Source organism: Melospiza melodia, chromosome 3, assembly GCF_035770615.1.
Source record: "Melospiza melodia melodia isolate bMelMel2 chromosome 3, bMelMel2.pri, whole genome shotgun sequence".
Classification (NCBI taxonomy): Eukaryota; Metazoa; Chordata; class Aves; order Passeriformes; family Passerellidae; genus Melospiza; species Melospiza melodia.
Genome location: NC_086196.1, coordinates 11,488,194 through 11,511,626, shown reverse-complemented (window position 1 = coordinate 11,511,626; position 23,433 = coordinate 11,488,194). Strand labels below are relative to the sequence as shown.

General features: G+C 38.5%; 1 long non-coding RNA gene across 1 annotated transcript in view; it reads left to right on the top strand.

The window, feature by feature from the left end:
- Positions 1–21,410, top strand: part of LOC134416662 (uncharacterized) — a 65,863-nt gene extending 44,453 nt beyond the window's left edge. The window contains exon 2 of the long non-coding RNA XR_010027314.1: positions 21,200–21,410. This is a non-coding gene — a long non-coding RNA (uncharacterized LOC134416662). The remainder of the gene's footprint in view (positions 1–21,199) is intronic.
- Positions 21,411–23,433: the final 2,023 nt, after the last annotated feature.

The following is a 23,433-nucleotide window of genomic DNA, read 5'->3' as shown; positions in this document are numbered from 1 at the left end:
TCACCTTGAAACACCACACTGTGAACAAAGGACACCACTCTTGCCCTGTCAGTGACTATTGCATTTGGCAAGAACAAGGATTTGAGGCACAAGAAGAAAAGGCTTGGGAACAGACACTCAGATGCCTTTCCCATACCAAAGAATTGAAAGATTTTCATCTTCTGAGTACCAAACTAATTCATTAGAAGTTTGCTATTCTGAACAGGGACTGTGACCTTTTGCAGAACCTAGAGACTTCTCATCTTCATCCATAGCAACAATGAATGATGAGCTGTGTTTCTACCTCCACTGCCAGCTAGCTTCATATTTCAAGTACGTCCATCAAAGCAGAAAACACTATCAAATAATTATAAAACAATGTGATTTGATGGACCTTATCTTATATCGTGAAATAAACCATTCAGCTGAAATTGAGAGCCTTATTTTCCCAAAGTAGGAAACTCTTAACAGCAAGGGAAATAACACAATGTTTTCAATCCTGTAACTTGATGTTTGTAAGAGCAATATTAAATTCTAGTTCAGAAAAATTTTAGACAATACATGCTTCCCTTTTGGCTCCAGTCTTGTCCTTGTGACCCTCTGGTTCTGCACCTGCCGTGCCCTGGACAAGGCTGCCATGCAATGCACTTGGCTGTCTGGTAGGTGTGTGTCAGGTGAAGGCAGAGCCCTGCCTCTTGCCCAGCACTTCACAAGTGCCCATGAACAGCGACACAACATTCACAGAGGAGCAGGATTGTGTTCAGTCTGCTGGGAGAGCCAAGCACTCATGCTCAAGCATTATGGCCAAATAAAATTGCATCAGTGGTTTTGCATCTTCCAAGTCTGCAACAAATCATGATCACTTTAATAGAGATTGATCACTAAGTGAAGTAGTACCCTAAGTGAACACAAAAATTAGTTCTGTGTCTCCAAGAATAAAATGCAGAAGGTAAACTACTTTAAAAATGAATAATATTTATTTTGTTTTACTATGTAATTTATTTAAATTATTCATGCTTTACTGTTGTTTTCAGAGATGTCATATATCACCCCATCGTTCCTATTATTAGAATGTTTCACTAGTGACTAATATCAACTACAGAGTAAAGGAAGCTTCTTCACTTTTCATGCTTTCAGTTGAGCACCCCAAAGGTGTTTAGGATCCAATGACTACAGTGGCCAGCCTTGGCCAGATTGTTCTGATTTACTTTGCTTATCCCTTTGTGTCACAGAAATGGAATTTGTTGGGAAACATATGGAGTAACAATCAGGTCTTACCCTTATTTGACATGTGTCTAAGTGAAGAAGATGCACATGTAAAGCAGTTGACATGCAAAGCAGAAAGTTACATCATAAGGTTCAAAACATAGAAATGAAAGAAAAACATAAACTAATGCAAACATGAAAGAAAAATGAGTTTGTGTTTACAGAGAATGATAACACTGTTTTCTGTGACTTTCCCTATGATCCCTAATAGCTTTATAATTTCAAGTCAAGGCTTGAAAGAAATCAATGACATTAATTCCACTAACTTCAACACTTCCTTCTTACCGAGAGACACATACAAATACCATCAGTTTTGCCATCAAGCAAAACATTTGTCTTCTCATGGAAAAGAGCATTACAGAAGACAAGATATTTTCCTTGTGGGATATTTTCCTTGCAGAATTGTGGAGGAACAGAATTAACAATGGCAATATGGTTTGCTATGTGCTTCAGCACAGCAAAAGATTTTGGCCATCTCTAAAGAGTATTTAGAAAAGCTAGAGTCAGAAATGGAATGTAGGGGAATGGCACCAGTGTGTGGCAGCAGTTACATGTAGGGGGACCTGACCTGTCACAGTATGGCTTTGTAGCAAGAGCAAGACCTAAATGTGAATTTAGAACAAGAGTTGCCATGTGTGACTTTCAGAGCACGGTGTGAGCATTTTACATCTCCACTGTTGCCAGGCCTAAATGTTTAGAAGACCTTGATGGGACAAAGGGTTCATAGAAGTAATTTGCCATTTGCACTTCCTGGCTAGATAAAGTTGGATGGGGCAAATGCAGCATAAAACTTGTAGCCTGCTGGAGGCTTCCAGCCATTGAAGTAACAACTGGCAATTTTCCCACATTGTTTTCAATTAAAAAAGTATATCTAAGGAAAAAAAAAAAATGGCACAGAGCGATCTTGCACAAAAGCTTAACTGCTATTTGACAGCAAGCTCTGAGAGGAGTTAGAGCAGCCCTTGGCCCCTGCTGCACACTTGTGAATGTTTGCCCAGAGAGCAGCAGTCAGGGCTCTGCCACTGACAGCACCTCCAAAGGCAGATGAGCACACAGGTGTGTTCATGGGTGGGGAGTGCATAACTAAGGAAGAAGAATAGCAAATTGAGGGGTAAACCACACATGTTTGAGTTTTGTTATGAAAACTCAGAGACAACAAGAGATGTAAAAGTTACTTGCTGTTCCACATAATGAGCTAACTGGTACAAGATTCTGCAAAGACCCAGGACTCCTCCATGTTTCTTAAGGACAAATGAATGTCTTTCATTTTGCTAGAAGAAAAGTTCTTGTCTGAATAGATATGAGTGACTTTCCTATCCTGACATGTGAAATTCTGTACTGCATTAAAATGCAAAATTCTGTACTGTCTCTTTGATGCAAAAAAATTCAGTCACAGGTCATTCTGTATGTAAGGTTATATTCCCTTGCTTATTTAGATCTGTATATTATAGGTTCGTAAGCTTTTTACAAGCTCATTTGTGTGTCTCATGATTAAAAATTCTGTTTATGTTTTTTCGCTTGTCAAGACATAATCAGCTTTCATGCTGTGTCTATGTGATATCTTCAATAATCAGTTAGGTTTATGGGGAAAGCAGGAGCAGCAATGCTGTACAAAGTGCTTCTTGGGGATGAGCTGAAGCTGTGAACTCCGTTTTCATTCTGCTTCACTTAAAATCTGAAAGCTATGGGCTGCTGCCAAGGGAAGTTTCTCAAACAGCCTGGACTCTGTTAGCTAACTAGCTCCCCCTCTTGAAACTCCAGAAATGCTGACAGGACTCAGAGATGTAAAGGGAAGTGAAATTAAATCCATCGGTGTTGGAGTTTTCGCATTTTTTATAACCGTTGTGGGGATTTTTTGTCTTATATGTGACTGGCAGCTGGGGAATGTCCCTATCTCTCTGCTGTTGGTTTCTGAACTGACCTTGTAAAAATGTAAAAGGGATTTTGGTGTCTGCTGCAAAGGAATTCAAGGCTGCAGAGGTCACCGTAGTGCCAGTGTCCAGTGGGGAAAGGCAGCAGAGCTCCCCAGCTGAAGGGCGCTGGGGAAGGATGTGGAGGACAAGGATGGAGGACAAGGATGGCTGGGGGACAAGATGGTCCAGCTGCACCCGCAGCAGCCCCTGCTGGGGCTCCAGCAAACACCAGGGCAGGAAGGGGAGCGCCCATCTGTGCAGGACACAAACATCAGCTGCGCCTCCCGGGGCATTCCCGCGGACAATGAGCGCAGCTGGCGGGGCGGTGGCAGCTGCGCTGCTGCGGCAGCCGGGCTGGCAGCACCGCAGGTAACCGCAGCCGCCAATTCTGTTTGCTCTTCTTTCTTTATCTAGAACAGGTATGAGGTATACGGGTGGGTTTTACTCTAGGGCATCAAATGGAGAGGTATGTGAGTCTGCAGCTGAGAAAAAGGTGTCTTTGGCAGAGAGAAGGCCTCATTACAGGGAAGTCTTTCCTTATGGGTTTTACAGAGAGCTGTCCTTGCCTAAAAATTCCCATTCAGAAAAAGTTAATATAATGTCAGGATGGATAAAGGGCAGGAGAAGGCAAGTGTTCTTGCTCTGTAGAGAGGGGTAACTGAGATGGAGCTGCGCTCAAACTTCATACTACATTATTCAAGCATCCAAAGATATACTAGCTGAAAAACATTTGCCATCCCTGAAAGAATGAATGTTAGAAATTAGGACACCACATTTCCAGGTTTTTCCTGGCAGTGGGCTATAAATCCAGATCCTTTTTGTTTCTTCTTCCTCTCCAGAATCATGAATCTTTCATGCCTTTGGGCAGTGGTCCACTTTCAACAGGAAGGACAGAGGAAGACCAGTGTATAATCAGGTGAGATTTATTCTGGGTAGGGACAGAAGTAATTTTAAATCTGTAGATTGAAGAGAGTGTGACCAATCTTTTGGATAAAATTCAATTGTTTAAGATTGAGAGGACTACCACTAGCTTGATTTTTGGCTGAATATGATGCCTTGTGTCATTTTCAAAGGTGTGATAGGATTAGATAGCAGAGCTGTTTTGGTATTCCAGCTGCCTGTGTGTCACTGCTGGTTCATTCAGTGAACCAAAGTGGAGCAGCCATCACAGCTAGGCTTGCAACTAAGAGTTGATACCCTTCACATCTTTATAATGTGGCATTTACCCACTTCTCATATTATGCAAATGGCTGAAGTTTTATAGTTCCTAAAATCAGGCTTAAACCTTAAGCCTAAATACATCCTTGGAGATACATCTTAGTTGTTTAGATCTCTTGAATTTTGTGTAAATCACTGTGAATCTTAGTCACAAAAATATCAGTATTCCAATATTTATGACACCTGTCCTAAGTCTCCCTGAAAATCTATAAGAAGTGAAAAAAACAACAACCTCATATTCTAACCACAATATGGTGTTTCACTTAAATTCAGTAAGCAACACTTAAAATAAATGGCAAACAAAAGAATTTCAATTTTTTGATATCCATTGTAGAACACTGTAAGTGTCACCTGATTCTTCAGATGAATATCACCTTCAGGACATCTGCAGCATGTCTCTGGTAAATCTGCACTGTAAATTGTAAACACTGACCCAGTTACAACTGTTTCTCTTTTTAAAATCTCCCATCTCAATGATGGGGGAAAACATGCATAAATACTTACAGAAATAAAGAAAGTGCTTCAAGGGTACACTCTCAAATCTGCTCAAGTACTTGTAGTGTTCAGGTGAAGTGTGAAATCAGTGAAAAACAAAAAAGATATTTCAGATTTTTAGTCTCCAAATTATATTTCTACTTTACCTTCATACAAAGAAAATTATTAAGGAGGCAGGTTGAGGTAAGTTTTGTTTAACCCCTTCCCAAATCTTCTAAGAATTCATTTTTTGCCCAAAATATAATACATATTTTAATTTCAAATGGTAGTGATCAAAACATCAAGAAAAGACTGGGTTCTGTTTTCCATCCAGTCTTTTCATATTTGTTTTTACAATCCTCTGAAAGCTTGCTCTCTGCATGCTTTTTAAAGTAAAACTTTAGGATTCAGCATTTCAGCTGATAATCTTAGAGAAACTCTGCCCATTTTTATCTATTGAAAATCTGAACTTCAAACGGTTTCACAAAAAAAAAAACAAAGCAAAACAAAAACCCCTTGCTATTATGCATAATAACCCAAATTATGCACATAGGAAACTTGCCATGGAGTGTGTTAGTATGTCTGACAATACAGCACATTATTCCTGATTTGTATTTTATAAACTGCACAAATACCAGCACATATTAAATGCTTGGGTCTGCACGCAGAAGTGTTCTTTAATGCTCATCATATTTAAAGCTGGGGGTCCTCTAGGCAAAAAGTGACTGTCTGGTTTGGAGGTGAAGCAAAGAAGGTCATCCACATTAAATGAACTAAACTGGGCTCAGTAATAGTGAGCCATTCTCAAATACTAATGACCATCTGGATTACAGATGCAGTAGCCAGATTGTCTGTTGTGTCCACCAAGTGAGTTGTCTTACCCTGGGAAAAAACTGTCATCTGTCTGTCTTGCCCTGTAGACATGAGCTTTCTTCCAACCTGTCCACATGGATTTACTGGTGGCAAGGTCATCCCGTTCTCTGGAACGTCACTCACTTGTATTTGCTGGCTGCTTAGCAGCTGCCAAAATTTTTGGAACAGAACAGAATGGCAAGGGGCTGGAAATAGGATAGTAAAACTGAAATATTTTCTCTTTCTTTCTGGTGCAAATTCACCAGTACTTAAAGGAAACAATACCTATTTATTAGCTGAATAAAAACTCTTTTCTCAGCTCTGTTTTTAAAATAGATGATGTCGGTTTTAGGGTGTTTCTCTTCTCAGCTCCCATGCTGTGAAACTCCTTTTCTTTTGTTAAGCAGAATAAGCAAATCATTGCAAGACCTAAAATCTTGTTAAAAAATGCACCAATTTGATTTGGCATTTAATTAACACATTTTTGTTTGGTATTACTGTGTGAGTCTTGACTCTACTTTCAAATTTCCTTTTCATTTTATTAATGCAATTATGTTTTGCTTTTAAGGATGCCCAGAGAGTCCATAATTTATATATTTCTGCTCTGGTTTTGTGGGTTTAGCATCATGCTCTTGTTTATTCAGAAGAAGATTGTAAATATTTTTCTGAGTACAAAATTTAGAAGTTAATCATTCCTGAAGACTTTATACTGCTAAATGTTATCCTTCTGCTTGACAGACACAATTGTGAAGAAGCTCTGCAAAGTATTGCAGGCAGTGAATACATCAAGCACTTGCATTTATTTTCAAAGCTTCTTTATATCCTTGTGAGCACACAGACAATTAAAACCTGAAAGGTGTTTGTGCATGAGTTAACTTCAGATTCTAGAGAAAATAGTCCTTCCAGAAAAGGTTTCATCCCAAAATCTACAGGTAGGTAGCCTGGGGATTAATTTGTGATTGTCATGGTGAAGTGTTTTTGCTAATTAATTTTGCTAATGAGGTGATAAACAAACTAAGGGAGTCCTCTCCTTTTTAACACTAGCTCAGATTTCATTAGAAGTAGCTTGTCCATGTCAATAGCAGGTAAATCCCAGGCAGTATTCATTAGAAAACAGTAAATGCAAGGCACTGGGATGCTCTGACACCAATTTTAGCCCAAAGCCTTGGATGATTCTAGTATTTGTCAAGCTGGATGTCTGTGCAGGGAAGTCCATACTTCCCTGTTACAGCAAACACATCACATGGCTTTGATGGGAGTATGCTGTGAAGAACAATGTCAGTGGTGGTAAGAGGAAGTGGCGGAAGGAAGTGGCGGAAGGAAGGAAGTGGCGGAAGGAAGTGGCGGAAGGAAGGAAGTGGCGGAAGGAAGGAAGTGGCGGAAGGAAGTGGCGGAAGGAAGTGGCGGAAGGAAGGAAGTGGCGGAAGGAAGGAAGTGGCGGAAGGAAGGAAGTGGCGGAAGGAAGTGGCGGAAGGAAGTGGCGGAAGGAAGTGGCGGAAGGAAGTGGCGGAAGGAAGTGGCGGAAGGAAGTGGCGGAAGGAAGGAAGTGGCGGAAGGAAGTGGCGGAAGGAAGTGGCGGAAGGAAGTGGCGGAAGGAAGTGGCGGAAGGAAGTGGCGGAAGGAAGGAAGGAAGGAAGGAAGGAAGGAAGGAAGGAAGGAAGGAAGGAAGGAAGGAAGGAAGGAAGGAAGGAAGGAAGGAAGGAAGGAAGGAAGGAAGGAAGGAAGGAAGGAAGGAAGGAAGGAAGGAAGGAAGGAAGGAAGGAAGGAAGGAAGGAAGGAAGGAAGGAAGGAAGGAAGGAAGGAAGTGGCGGAAGGAAGTGGCGGAAGGAAGGAAGGAAGTGGCGGAAGGAAGTGGCGGAAGGAAGGAAGGAAGGAAGGAAGGAAGGAAGGAAGGAAGGAAGGAAGGAAGGAAGGAAGGAAGGAAGGAAGGAAGGAAGGAAGGAAGGAAGGAAGGAAGGAAGGAAGGAAGGAAGGAAGGAAGGAAGGAAGGAAGGAAGGAAGGAAGTGGCGGAAGGAAGTGGCGGAAGGAAGGAAGGAAGGAAGGAAGGAAGGAAGGAAGGAAGGAAGGAAGGAAGGAAGGAAGGAAGGAAGGAAGGAAGGAAGGCAGGCTGCTGTTAAGGACCTGGAAAATGTGGAATTCTGTGTGTGTTTAGGGACATGCATTCATGCACAAATATGTGCTCTCTCTATATGCCAAATAGTTTTACAGTGTTAAGTGTGTGCTTAAGTACCTCCTTACACTGGGGTTTCAAGAAACATGGCTAAGGAAGCAGGGAAAAAAGGAATAGCGAGAAGGAAATGAAAAAGGGAACAAAAAGAAAAAAGGAAGAAAACCATGTTTTTTTCACTCATTTACTTCATGGACTGCTAATATACCATATATATATGTGTCTCTGTGTATATATAGATGTAGACAAGTGCATATGGTTAGATATTCAGAAAATCTGTGTGCAGACAGAGCTTTTATCTTCATTATAGTTAAAAGAGGACCAAGTATATGTGCTTGAAAAAAGTCTTGTGAATGGTATTTCATCTGGCATCATCAGAAAAGGTGTTTTCCAAGCAGATCAGAAACAGTCTGTAGCTCACTGTAGCAATTCTGTTTGGAGTAAACGAGCTCTTAATTAGGTGAGGGCTGATTTCTTGGCGTTTGAGACTCTTTGAAACTCGCAGACTGCTCTTCACATTAAAAAAAAAAAAAAAAAAAAGACTACTCTTTTTAAAACTTCCTAGCAAATGGCAACATAGTATATAGGAAAACAGGATTCAAAGCCACACATCATCGCAAAGGTGAATCAGGCTCCATTTTGTACTTGATTAATTCCAGTGAAACATTTGGCAAGTACCAGCTAGTTAGATACAAGTGGCATCTTCTGGGGTATAGGTGTTTCATGAGCAAGGATATGACAGCTCAGACCTAGCCTGAGAATCATCCTCTGCTGTGGGAGGCGTCACAAAACACATCAGCCTCTTTTTAAGGCTTCTTTTTGTTCCTTGTCCTCGCAGCAATGGGAAAACTGTTCCTTAGCTTCATTCTTGTGATGGTTAGAAACTACGTAATTTCCTTCATTAACCTCCTCGTGGCCTTGCTATTCCTGCGGCCCTGGTGTAGCCACCTACTTACAGCACCAGCTCCAGCTATGTTTTTCAGCACACCCACCTCACAGAATGATCTCCATCCCTTGGCCCAAGTAACACAGATTGGCTGATATTCAAGGCTAGTCCTCGGTAGAGCAGTGGAGCAGATGAACCTAATCCACACCACATAGCCCATATGGTTATGTCTAAAACATGACAGTTTTTATCTGTGGGGGTGGCTTGGTTCATCATATTTAAAAGTGTGAGGACTGTGTTGCAGCCCACAGATTGGCGTTTCCATAGCATGAAACAGTAGATGCTGCATGCTCTGGGTTGTGGCATAAATGTGCTGGGAATGCTTTTGAGTTCCCGCATTCTGTTTCGGTGGGAGCTGGTTCATTTCTTCCCAAGGAGGTCCTGGAAGTAGATAAGCAGATAAGGAGGAAATGAACATAAAGGAAGAAAGGAGTGAACTGAGCTATCCAATTGTATTGGTACCATAGGCTTTAGCTTCAGCAGCATAATCTCTCTTGCTGGTTATCACCATCACAATTTTTTTGGAGAAGGCAATCATACTTCATCTTGGGCTGTGTTTTGCTAATCAAACAATCTTCCATTTATCCAGATCATTCCATTGTCTCTTTATGAACAGCTTTAATATATTTTCCTGGAATGTGAATTACTAAGATTTTATTAATTATTCCAGGTAAATTTTTTTATAGTGCTTAGTAAAAGAAAAAAAAGTCTTTGCTTCAGAGGATGATCTAGATCAAAATAACTGAATATTGCATTTATCTTTCATATACTGGCCTTACTTACCTAGTTTATTGTAAGTGTATTCACAGTGTAGACATCTCAAACTCATGCACTTGTCTAGACCTTTTTCATAATCAATAGAGAGACATGAGTGATTCATCTCATTCTGAAGTAAAAGTCTGAAAAAGGTCAGATCAATAATGTCTGAAGTGCCTGTTTGTCTTCTCTGACTGCAAAAGTCTGGGTTGAGCAGTGAGGGGAAATATGTCTATACTGTAGATATCTGAAGTTGGGTCAGATAAATCTCTGAATGATCAATAGTGAGAGGATCATACTGTATTTCCTCTTTGCTCTCCCTAACATCTAAGAGCTCTTAAATTATAGGAATTATTCTTGTTATGAACCTGCAATTGCAGGAGCTTCCATATGTTGTATTAATTAGGTAGTTCACGAGTTTCTGTTAGCTCAGTCCTCAGGGCCAATATAACATTTCTACTGTGTGGTGTTCCAGTTCTCTTCCCTAGTGATTGTGTCTCCCAGTTTTATGCCAGCACCCAAACTGAACGTGTGGGCTCCTACATCTTGTGCTGTTGTTTGTGAAAGCTTTCAATCATTTGATCTCACACAAGTTTTTAAGAATCTTTAAAAATATTGTCCCTAAAATACAATTATCACCCTCAGTGCAAACTGCTGCTGTCTCCTAGATGGCTCCATTTTTTTTCTTTACTGTACAATTTTAGATAAAACAGCTTCTCTGTACACTAATGGCCGGTGTAAAAGATTAAATGATTTGGCAAAGTTTAGGTAGATAGCTACATCAGCTATATCTTAGATTAAAACTGAATTTTCTTTTAAATAAAATGTCAAGGAAGAAATATGCTGTTAATTAAAGGAATATTTATTGGTAATTGCTACCACATTTATGCAATTTTCAATCTATTTCCATGGAAATTTATTATTTCCTTCTAACTGCATTATAAACAATGCACATACCTGAATTCTCACCAATGGAATTCTATTTTTTCCTTCCTAAATATTACTGGTTTGTTTGCTGGTCTTTCCTCATGCATTGATGAGAATCAATGACTTGATCAATCCCTAAAAATACCAGACATTAGACTGAGAATGTCTTGGATCAGTTCTTTGGATATTTTGTATTGTTTTCCCTCCCTCCCATACTTTTTCAGATTGAATACTGAGTTCTGTGTCTGTCTGGAAAATAATTTTAATTTTAATGCTTTCATTTATCTTTGCTTTATTTTCTTCACCACTTCCCATTCAGCACTGATTTTATTGAAAACTGGAACAAAATAGTCCATTGCTACCTGGACTTTATCTAGATTGTTTAATTTTTCCTCCAGTCTCAGTGATAAGGAACTCTTTTCTTTCCTTTATCTTTTCTTGCTTATGTGTTATTAGTCTTAAGTTTTGCTGTTATACATAACTCAGCTACACTATGACAGTATTTTGTCCCTTCAGTTTCTCACCTTCTATACATATATATCTCTCAAGATATGTATATTCAGTCTTTTTTTCAGTTGCCTGCAGAATCTCTGCTTACCTCTAATGTCTCTTCTCAGTTATATTATATGTAACGGGGTTTTATCCGTGTTTGAATAATGAATGGCAGGAAAGTTCATGAATTTGACAAAGAAATTCCAGGCCCGGAATTGGACATGAGGCTTTGAGTTCTTTGAGTTCTTCAGTCGAGTGGGCATCACTCACTAGTTACCTTAATTTTCCAGTCTTCTTCTTGAATTAAAAACTGGATTTGTTTCATTTAAGCTGAATCACTCTACCACTGCCCAGTGCAAGGCTTCTTCTGTGATTAGTTCTTCTATAAAACCCTTTTCTTATTACCAAAAATAAGCCAAAAATGCTGTGTCAGATGGTGAGCTCCCTCTGCAGTCAATGAGGAGGGACAGACAGCTTCAGAAGATGAGTCCCCCATGGAACTGACTCGTGTTCTGCAAAGTCCTGTTGCAGCTTCTCGGCTCAGAGTTACTGTAGATCAGACAGGCTGGGCATCTCACTTGGTCTTCCCTCTGCAGCTTGTGTTTGGTGAGCTGTCACTCCCACATATGGGAGGCGGACATTGTTTCCCATTCTCCAAGCAGGCAGTTGGCATCCTGTGGCCCTGTAATTCCCGGCAGTGTGACATGGGTGTGGTATGCATGCATGTGTGTCTAAAGAGTTCTACAGATCTTGAGCCATACTCACATTAATCTGATTACACCAAAACTGCAGGCCTTCAACACTGCCTCAGGGTGAACAGCACTTCCTTGGTGTATTTGTGGCACAAGGGAAGTCCATTTCACTAGTCCCATCACTTCCTATTTCCTTGCACTGTCTTGCAGCACTGATGTATTGATACAATGGTATTTTGATATGATTGTGATTACTATGCAACAGAGGTCAATGCCTTTGCCTTTACCATATTCCTGCCAGGCTTGGTTTGGATTTAGGCAGGAGTCAAGGGAGACTGCAGCTTTCACATTAACAGTACTTGGAGAAGTGTTTGGTCCCTTACAGATGCTACTGCAGACTCTCCTCTTGCCCCTTCCCTCCTCTATGCATATGCTGTAGTATACTGAATCCTTATTTTTACTTCTCTCAAGCCACCTCCATCCTTCATTCATTTCAGCCCCTAGAGCAATTAACTTAATCAAGCCCAACTCATTTTTTTTTTAAGTAAGGCATAATCTGTAGGGATAGGTGTGACTGCCCTGTCAATTAGGAAGTTACAGGTAGCTGATTTACCTTGTAACAGTGCTATTTTATTTTTCCACTGAGACCTGTTTTCTCTTCCCCCTACTCTTTTTGTCTCACTTCTTCACAGATTCACTTTTTGCTTGCTGTTGCCTTCCTTAAAATTTTACTTATCCCCAGTTCTTTTATTTTCTAAGATCTTTCTAAGAAAATCAATATCTGTATTAATGGTCAAATTAGGTCCCATGGAATTTGACTAGATATAAGCTGGCAGTGATTAGTTCTATTGTGAATCCTACCAGCTGCAATGGTGGCTCTAAGAGCTGGTGTCATGTCAAGGCTGATGGCTTAGGAGACCTCCAGGTCTATCATTTTATGTGTATCTTTAGCAGACCCCCAAAAGAAAGGAAATAAGTAAAAGTGTAACCCTGGCTACTGCTGGTCTCAGTGCTGAAAGATATGACACTGCCTTAAAAGTGATAAATCCCAAGAATGTGCAGATTCTTTTCGTTCTGGTATCTGAAGGAAACAAAAAAAGTTGTTTTGCTACAGGAAGTGCCTTGACTTTACAATGTAACTTACCATACTGCTGTAGTGTTGTGAACTATGTAATCTAGCAAACTTCATCACTCCCAGGGCGCAGTCTGAAGGATTTTAGAAACATTTTTTTTTTTCAGTTTATGCCCTAACAGTCAGAAAGTGTATCTTTTCCTGGTCTAGAAGTAGAGGTCTTGTGAACAAAGGATTTTCTTTCCTTAAGATGAAGCAGAGAATGAGGCCCCAAGCCTACTACACTTTTAAAAAAGAGTGTTACAGATATTTCAGATATTTTAGCAACAGAAATTTTCTTTCAAAATTTAGCATGGGGCTTCTAAAATTTTGATTTTCAATTTTGTATGAATGTTCCTTGGAAGTTTTAACGTTCCCGAACTTAAACCAGTACACACGATGGAGCTGCCTTAAAACTTCAGTCTCTGAAATTCTAAGCCAAATTCCCTTGTGCTTCAGTGGAAATTCATTGGAAGTAATATCTATCTGTGATCCAATGCCTTTTCAAGAAATAAATGTCCTTTCTGATAAAAACCTATTTTAGTGAGAAATTCTGTACTGGTGCTAAGTAAAATACTAGAAATAACAAATATCCCACTGACGGAATATTTGGTAAGTATGCAAATCTGAAAGTGAAGGGAATAATAGGGTGCAGCTGGTTCTTAGTCTTATATTTGACTGTTGCTGTTCACATACAGTACAACAGCCGTGCATGGGGGAGGAGTGTTAACACGATATTCAGTGAAGGCTGCATGGCGTGGGTGTATCACAGTTCCAGGAAGAGCCTGAGGTTATGGTTTACAGAGTTCACGCCAACTCTTCATTTTAAAATGTAGTGGCACACTCTAAGTCTACTGCTGACAGAATGAAGTTTTACTGATGCTTGACATGGTGACTAAACTATTAGGCCCATCCAAGCTCAAAATATAAAGCTGTTTTCTGACAGCTTATCAGAAAACAAGACTAACTGCTCTTCAGCTGAATATTTCTAAACCTCTCATTCCTCAACCAATATCAATTCTCGTGACACACATTTTGAAAATCCACTTAAGTGTTTCACTTTGTTGGGGAATTCAGGCCTGCTTTCCATACAGAGGGAACCTAAATTGTTTTATTAGTTTAACAGATATCCCAAACAAGCTACTACTAGCTATTTTTATTTTTAAAAACTTATAAGTTTAGGGAAATCTCTAGTACTGTTACTTGTAAAATTTAAAACAGACTGACTGATGCATGAAAAACTAGCAAACACATCCTGCATTGTCAGAAAGTAAATTTTTCTCATATCTTGCATCTTTCATTCATAGATTTGATAATTCTTTTCTGTGAAATGTATTTATTTAGTCTTGAAGCTCTTATGTAAATCTATCACAAAATCCTCCTTTTTGTTATACTGTGTGAAAAAAAAATTTCTGTTATACTTTTCTATATATATATATATTATACATCCTACATATTGAAAAAAATCTTACCTTTGAAAATTTATTTTCTCTGCAGATTACTTATAATGTGTTTCTCATTCTTCCTCTTGTCAAGTTTCATGTCTTGCTAGTTTTTAGTACTTTTAAAACTGTGTCTTTATTTAGATTGGCAACTATACTAAAATATAATAAGATATGAAAACAATAAATATTTAATTGCATGAATGAGATTCCTTCAATATCCAGCCAGTGTTCTCTATAATCAATGTGTCAAAATCTATTTTGTGGGAAATAGAATATTTGAAAAATTGGGGGAGTATTGAAATATTGAAAATTGAATTCTTTGCCTTTATGCAAAAAAACCATAAAATATATTTCTCCTTAGATGCCTTTTTCAGGAAAATGAATTGCAGTTATTCACACCAAAATATATTTGAACAAAAAAAAGAAAAAAAAAAGCATAACATGGGAACTTGAGAACCTAAATACCCTACTGTTTGGCCAAAACCATTATTGGTGTCTGGAGGAGAGGCCCTTACATAATCCAGTCATCATATTTCCTTACATGGCCTACATTTTAATAAAAATTCCCTACAGTCCAGCTTTCTCATCATGTGATTATAGGTCTTCTAATTTATTTCATTCTGAAGAATTTCGGGAAAGTAAAATACAATATTTTTAAATCTCCAAGAAAGGGCTACATAGAAGCTTTCTCCCTTCTACTTTTAATAATTTATAATTTGTTGACTCTCTTTTGTTTGGCAGCAAAATTACAATCATATCTGTAGAAAGGAAGTATCTTTATAGTAAATTATATTTATAATATTCAAATACTTAAACATTGTCTGGCATCTTATTAACTCCCCCTCTCCCTAAAGCCATTTTTGCGAGCTCTACACCTCTGTCAGCATTCATATTCTTTCATTATCCCATATTTGAGAAAGCTGTTTATCTTGAAACATACATTTTTAATTAAAAATTTCACTTATGCTCAGAAGGCTTAGGTATGCGTCACCATGTACAAGCCTATTTTTTTAATCATAAAAGTCATATTGAAAAGCAGGTCTGGTATAGAGAAGACTGTGGATTTAATCAGTTAATTGTGTGGTTGCACTGTTCATAATCGCTTCATTTGCTTTTAATGGCAATGAGATGGATATTTCCAAAGGAGTCTTATTGTCCTCTGTGTAAATAACTAATTGCTTTGTTATTAAATACTTAAATACTCAACATGCCCTGTAAATGCAATCTGCATGTGAAACCAAATCCCCATACTCTACCCAATTCTCATTTCATAGACAGACAAGTAGTTGCATCCAAATAGTGCCTGGGATCACCTTTGGGTAAATCTGAAGTAATTCCTTTTCCTCAAGAGGTGACTACTCTGATTTTCAGTGATTACTGCAATGTTTGCTGATTACTTTAACTGATTTAATTTATCTATCTATTCACACAGTTGAAGAGTTAGCTAATCTTAGAAGGTGTCAGGACTGAATCTAGGTGGGATATAAATGCCGCTGCATGTTGCTTCATCTGAGTCTGATACAAAGCAAGCATGAGCTGTTCCTCCTTTGATCTGAATCAGACAGAAGAAGTTAACACAGATCTCATCTAGCCTATAAATCACTTGGAAACTAACCCATCGATTCTCCTACTGCAGAAAACCTGTTTGGAAACTCATTCCTCAGGGTCCAGGTCCCCTGTTTCTCCCAGAAAAGCATGCACCTGATTTCCCTTGTTTAATCCACTGCCATCCAGATCACCAGGCTCCTGCATCACTCTATTAAATGAAAATCAAGCCAGAAAAGATAGAGGACAACCTGGACAACAGCAGATCATACATGGCTGCAGTGTGCAGATCCAAATCTGATCTAGTCATGCTAGGCATTCCATATTCTTCAATAAGGAGAAGTAGGCAATTTAGAGACATGATTCATCTGACCCATATTCAGTGTCTACTTTAGGTTAAGATGAATCATACTCTAAAAGCACCTATTTCTTTCTATTGTCTGTAAGAAGGGCCTTGACAATTGCTCAGTTGTAGACAGCTATGCTCACTTTTGTTGCTAGTTAAGGATATGATGGGTAATTGTTAATGTATTGAATTACTAAGACAGAAAGATTCTGTGTGGAAAAATATAGAAGGGTGTTGTTACAGGAGAAGTAATGTCAACAGAGGTGCAAGCCAAGTTGAAACAATGGAAAAAAAGCAGTAGTGAAATGGTACCTGGGGGCAGGAAAGTCTGAGTTTACCTTTGATTGGTTTATAGGTATGACTATATCCACATAAAATAATTTAATTTGGAATAATAGATTAAAGCAATCAATATGAGATCTTTATATTTGTTTTGTACATAGTTTGGCATCTTTCTTCAGTCTAGATTTAATATGGTGCTCTGGACTGAACACCCCTACAATGAATATGTTTGTGAGCTCACTAAAGAACTGATTGTTGGTTGAGACTGCCATATCCCCTTGAAGAGCAGCAGCAGTGGTGTGCACTGTAGCACAGCCCTAGAAGGGATTTGATTTCTAAACACTAAAACTTTTCTGTGAATTCAGCCTATGTGCAATAAGGAGGACTGAGAGTGTTATTTCAAGAATGCACAACTTCTCTGAACCAATATGCTAATGCAAATGCAGCCTTAGACAGACAGTTTGCATATAAAATTTAAAATTCTAATGGAACAGTCCTTTAGACATAACTGCCTAAAATTCTAATAGAATTGATGTAAAGTACATAACTTTGAGAGCTGCCAGATCATCAATTCACTAGATGGACTGAGGAGGACAAGATTTTCCTCTAGAAGTCTTTGCTGGCACTTCTCACTCTATGTTGATTATATGGGGCATGTGAATAAAAATCTAGGAGCCTCCCACTAACCTTGGCAGTACACAGGCAGGTCTGATGGGAGAAAAAGCAAGCATAGGACTTTCTGTAGGGAAATACGTACACAATCTGAGGTTTGTTCTAGGCTGGAGACTGAAGAGCACTTCATCATCAGATGTTGATGAAAAACTGGAAGGCAAAAAGGATTCAGGTGCAAAGAATGAAGAGGTGAACGGCAAGTGTGAACAAACTGTTTTCAATCTGAAATGCTGTGGAGCTGAAGTACAGTTTTACATTAAGCAGAGGACAAAACAATACATATGGAGAGTTCTGTTTGCATTTGTACCACATTGTCTGGACCTTCTGTTGCTATGGTTTTGTACCACCTGTCTGCTATCAAGATTTGTTTACCTCTTTCAGTACTGCACTGGATTATTTAGATGGTTATCTCAGCATGATAGATTGAGTTACCTCTCTGGCTTCATATGCTGAGAATGAATTCTGTTAAAGTGCTTTTTGGACCATTGTGGTGCTCCCTTATATATTTTTTTAATTAAAAATTATAAAATGTGACTGTTTTTTCACAAAATTAGAATAATGGTGAATTTAAGGAAATCCATTAGCATGCAAAAAACACCCCAATGCGAAGAAGAAGCCAGGTTTCTTTTTAACTTCAAAAAATTATATTTTGTATCAGTTATAACACAGTAGCAATTTTGTTCACTTGTATTTTGAGTTAGTGAAAATTGTGGAACTTTTCAGGTGGTGTGGAACAACATATTTTTATCAGCTTCTGTTTAACTGCTTTTGTCTTCTGAATTCTTTCATAGGATGAGACATATATTTCAAACAGTATATGATTTCCTTAGCATTGGCAAGACAATATGCCTAAGAATGATGGAGATGGATTCTTGTACAATAGCTCAGCTGAACTGTTTGCTAAGTTCCATTCAATTATATCTGCAGAAGTCTATGGAAAGCAGTGGAAAATCTCATCTCTTAATCAAAAAACAATTTGATTGTATCCAAGGGGCTCATTGGAGCCCCAAATAACTCATAAATGTTGATAGGGTACAAATGGCAATGATCTTCCAAGTCCAGCTGTTGTTTGTAGGCATAATAGTTGGAAGTAATGTTTCTTTACATGTAAGCTGAATGAATTTAAATAACAATCATTGATAGACAACAAGTGAGAAAACATATTCTGTTTTATACATTTCATTAAAAAAAAAAAAAAGACTGTATTCTGAGCCTTAAAACTTTTGTTCTCTTAGGTATCATGACTAGATTTCACAAAAGGAGTAAGAGTGAGACACAGGAAGGGTTAGGTAGGGTTTAGTCAGAAAGAGAGCTCCTGACTCTGAGAATTCAAAACAAGTAATGTGTCATCTCCAGCTTTGTATGACAGCCTTGTGAGCAATTGAACATGTGCTGTTTATCTGATCCTCCATTCTTCTGTGTATGAATATCACTGTTTATACCTCTCCCTTTAAAACATCTCAACCTGGCCTTGATATATACAGATCTACCACAGAGCTGAGCCTTTCATTTGGCCAGAATCATATCAAACCTGCAAATCTTCAGTAAGAAGAGAAACGTGATGCATGGACATCAAAGGGCTGTAGATGCAGCCTGCAGCAGTTAGGCTCTGATCTACTTGAGACAGAAACTGTACACAACTGGAGTAAAGGTAATCCCATCTCAATTCTCCTGGAGAGAGAGAATGAACTGAATAAAAACTCCTTTTTCACCAAATCAATCAGAATACTATCTAAATCCTCCCCTTTGCAGACATCTTCATTATTTCTAAAGAGTATCTTGCCTACAGATTCCCACTAGAATTTTTAAGATACTTCAGAAGACAATGCAAGGAAATATTTTGCGGAAGAGGTGTCAAACAGGGTTTTGAGAACAGACACCTCTCCTTGTCAAAAAGGGGTGGTCAGTCTGATCTTAGGACTCATTGAAGCAAAAACATAAATGAAAGTAAACCATAGGATAAGCCCTGTCATCCTTGTTTATAATGGCTCAGTGGTTTCCAGAATCAGAGGTAGCAAAATGAACAGACACTGTGAAATTGAAATGGTAATGCTCTACAATTATTGTCAATAACACAGTCACAAGATAAGAAAAGGGTTTCTTTGTACTGCTTTATGGCAAGTGACAGAATCTCTTCATAATTTCAGGAGAGAGAACTGTGGAAGGCAAATTTCAAATTTAGAGTATGAACCTGCATGTTGCTACAGCCTGCCCTATAGGATAAAAGCAAATGGATGAGCCCTGAGCTCTTGTTAGCACTGAACTACACAGGAACTTGTAGCCTGAAAAAAACTCAAATCTAGCATGAAAAACTTAAAAACGTGAACTTTTTATACAAATCATTTTGGTTTTAACCCAGTTCCCTAGAAGATGTAGTATCTTTTACTATTTAACAGTTCAAATGCTTGCAGAACTTAATTTATTATTTCTTTAAGAAAGAAATGGAGATAATTAAAATAATTATTGATATGAAGAACAATTTTGACATTTAAATACTATATAGATCTCTAAATAAAATATATACAGTCAAATAGTAGTTCTCTCACAATAGAAATGTTATATTTTTTTGTCCTGCTTTATAGAAGTTGAACTGCAGGATCAAAACAGTTCTCTTCGCCCTAAATTCACTGTATCTCTGCTGATTTTAAATACTGTTTTCCATTAAATAAACAAGTGTTTACCCATTGTGTTTTTATGGCACTAATACATATGGAATACAAGAATTATCTTAAGCTAATCCCTGGACTTTAATAAATTTTTTTTTAATAATTTGCAATCAGTTAATTGTTTTCTTGGGACTGAATGACAGGATTTAATTTCACCAGTTCAGATTAGTATTAATGACTCTTCCGGAAGAATTTGAATCCTCCCTTCTTGTATTCAGTCAATTAGATTCTCATCCTTGGTTTTTTTTTTTAATAATCTGCTTCAACTGTCTCATTTTATCCTTTAATATAGAATTCTGAGACAAATATTTTAAAAATATTTTTATTTCTATAGATTTCTTTGCAACAAGCCATGTGCAAAAATGACCACAACAGGTCATGACTCCATTTTCTGTTAAGCAGCTTTTTTGCTATCCAGCCTTTTGCTGAATTGTCCAGATGACAGTTCTTTGTAAACAAGAATTTGAGATATAGTACATAGAACACCATCTTTCTTATGACTTTAGTTCTCAATCACCTATGAATCTCAGGAATGGTCTTTTCCATTGATTCATCTTCAATTTTTCCATATAATATGAACATAATGAAAATATTAGTGGAGTTTCAGGTTCAGTTTATTCAATTTTTTTTTTCACAGACTAAGTTTTGTACTGAAATTCTATGAGGTTCTCCATTTTTATCATCATCTACAAATCTTTATCATTGTAATTTTCCAAAAACTTATTTCTGAGAGAAAGTAAGCTCTTCCACAGCCAATATCTTCAGTTCTGGCAGTGCAGGAGCACCTTGTTGCTATGCTCCAGCAATGGATCAGACAGCAGGTAGATATTTTTATATTGTCAAGGCTTGTCTGTCATCAGGAAGTCCTGGGATAACATAATCCTGATCATGAAAGACAATGCTGAGAAGAAAGATAGACAAAAATTCCATGAAGAATATCCAATTTTGTTTTAGGAGTCCCATTAGGTATGGAGAGAGGTACACCAGTGGTAAAACCACCTTGATGGGAACGACTCTCTGAGTGAGACTTTGCCAGATATTCAAGACTGCACTTGTGCCACAAGACCCCTGCCTTGGTGGCAGGCGATCCTTCACCGGTGGCCATCAGGGGAGCCAGTTCACCAGGAGTTTTGTGCTATGTCCAAAGCAAAGCAGATTGGACCTGCTGAAGATAGAGCAGAACTATTAACCCAGTGTGCTCGATGCTGTTTATAGGTACCCACATGCAGCTGGGCTGCCACTGGAGCAGCAGGTAAAAAAGTTCATGAAAGTTATTCCTGTACATGGCACTGGGAAGTCATTGCATTTTCTTCAATTTGGGTTATTCTTCTAAGAAAGGTTAGAAGCAATAAGGGATTATTTTCTATTTTAACCTGCGACGAACTGGAATCCTAGGTTTTTTTGGGGATTTTTAATTGTGTGTTTTTCTCTTCCTTTTTTTCTCTTCAGGCTATAGAGAAGGCATTTCTTCAAGTACCTGGATCGGCAGACAATAATTTGGAGATTCACTTGCTTCCTCTTCTTTTATGGAGATGTGGTATTACTAGCCTGTTTGTCAGATGTCTATTTTCCTTTGAGTACTCTGTCTCAAAGCCCTTAAAAGGCTTCTGTGTGAACTTAATCTGTTCTAAATGGCCAAATAAATGATGACTGTGGCTAACAAGACCCTGGTAAAGGAGGTTACCTAAAGACTGTGGCTGGAGTTCTCCTCCTGTGAACCCCCTTCAGTGGGAGAGACTGGTCTGGGCTTGTCCTTTGAGAAGAGTGGGTGCAGCTGGGCAATCTACAGTGCAAGTTGCTGACCAAAGATCTTCCTGTGCCCAGCAATCTCTCTGTGGGGCCAATACATTTCACCTGCACAAACAGCAAACAGTGTAATTACTCAACAACTTTAACTTATTTTTTCTTTGGATGATAACAAAAAATTTTGCATTTGTTGGCACTGGGCAGCCCTCTTGACTGAGTAAAGTAGAAAAAATTAGTTTATTCTTCTCTAGGCATAATTACTGGGGGACCACTCACTGTTTTTCTTTGTTGAGGAAAGCTTTTCACCAACCACTGATCCTGTTTTTCACTGCCTTCTTCCAGAGAAGAGCTCTAGCTCAGTGAGTGGAGAATGCTTGCCCAGGGATAGAAAAATGTAACAGGACATTAGAAAGTATTCTCTCTGACCTCTCTAGCATTCTCAATTTTTGAGTGTTGGTATACGTTTCTTTGGTTGATGTATGATGTACTAGGTTCTATAAAAGTGCAGGAAAGAGAGGGGAAGGAAAGGAAACAGGACCTCTGAGTTTTATTTCTTTGCTGCTGTTTGTAAAGAAACAAGGCAACAATAAGTACAAATTCATGTTAGGTACGTTAAGTGTCACGTAATAGGGCAACCCAGAAATTATGTCAATTTATATGGATGAGGGAAAAGAATCTATTGTTTGCAGAGAGGAAAAAATGATGGAGGGAAAGCCTATATAAAACCTTTTTTAAAGTAAGAAGAAGGATATGGACTGAACAGGAAAAAGGGTAATCCAGAATCTACTACTTGCTCATAAGCCATTCTGTTGAAGGATAGATGAGGAATATGTGCAGAATCCTATATATATATATATGTATATACACACCCTTGGCAGTCTAGAAAACTGTTAGTATAGACTATACACAAACCTGCCACTGGACTGGGCAGGAATCCTCTGGCTTGTATGGTCTTTTTGGAGGCTGTATAGCTTATAATGCCCCCCACTTTCCTCATATCAATGGTGTAGAAAGCATCTGGATGATGTTTTCCATACAAGCAATGAGCTATTCTCACTGACAAGGTCCTAAGACAACCAAATGCACCATGAAAAATGGCTGGCAGAACCTGAAAATATTGGTGCATGCTGTCTAGGAGTGAAATGGTCAAAAGGGAATATGCATCAATCAAAAATTCTTGGTTTGAGTTGTTCAGTTGGCTTGAGATGCAGATATTAGTATTCTCCTGCACATTGTAAGTTATGTTGATCCTTTTTAGGCACTAATTGCATAAATTTATTGCATAAAAAGAAGGGAAGTGCCAGATATTTGAAATAGATTGGCAATATGAGCATGACTAGTGAAGACGATGTATACAACTGGCCTACAATGATGGAGTATCACTGTTTGATTATTATAAATAATAATATGTTGAATGAAGACAGTGGGGGAGGTCTGTTCTTTTGATAGTCTTGGAGTGGCTGGATATGGTATTATTATGGAACATGGCAATGATGCCTTTCATAAATCTTGTCAAGGATGAAGCAGATGGAGAACAGCCTTGCAGAAGCTCCTTGATAATGAAAGCAACAAAAGATTTGCTAACTTTGAATTGTAAAGCCCCATCTCTTTAAATGTCAGATACAGATGCATTAGTGAAGCTAATGATCCTCTGAAGGAAAGGTCCAGAAAATAGTCTGCTGCTTCTCTAGATCTGTCTGCTGCTTCTCTAGATCTTTTCTCACAAAGGGCTGTCTAGGTGGCCTTTTCAGCCTGAAATCAACGGCCCTCTGTCTATGTGCATCTGTCTATGGGAAGATGTGGTTTCATGGGTGAGTGCTCATGACATATGTCCCATTTAAGTTTAAAAAAGACAGCTTGACCTTTGTAAAAATGTAAAAATGTAGTGTTTAGAAGTGCTTCTGTACTACACAGGTGCTGAGAAATCTCTCACATTC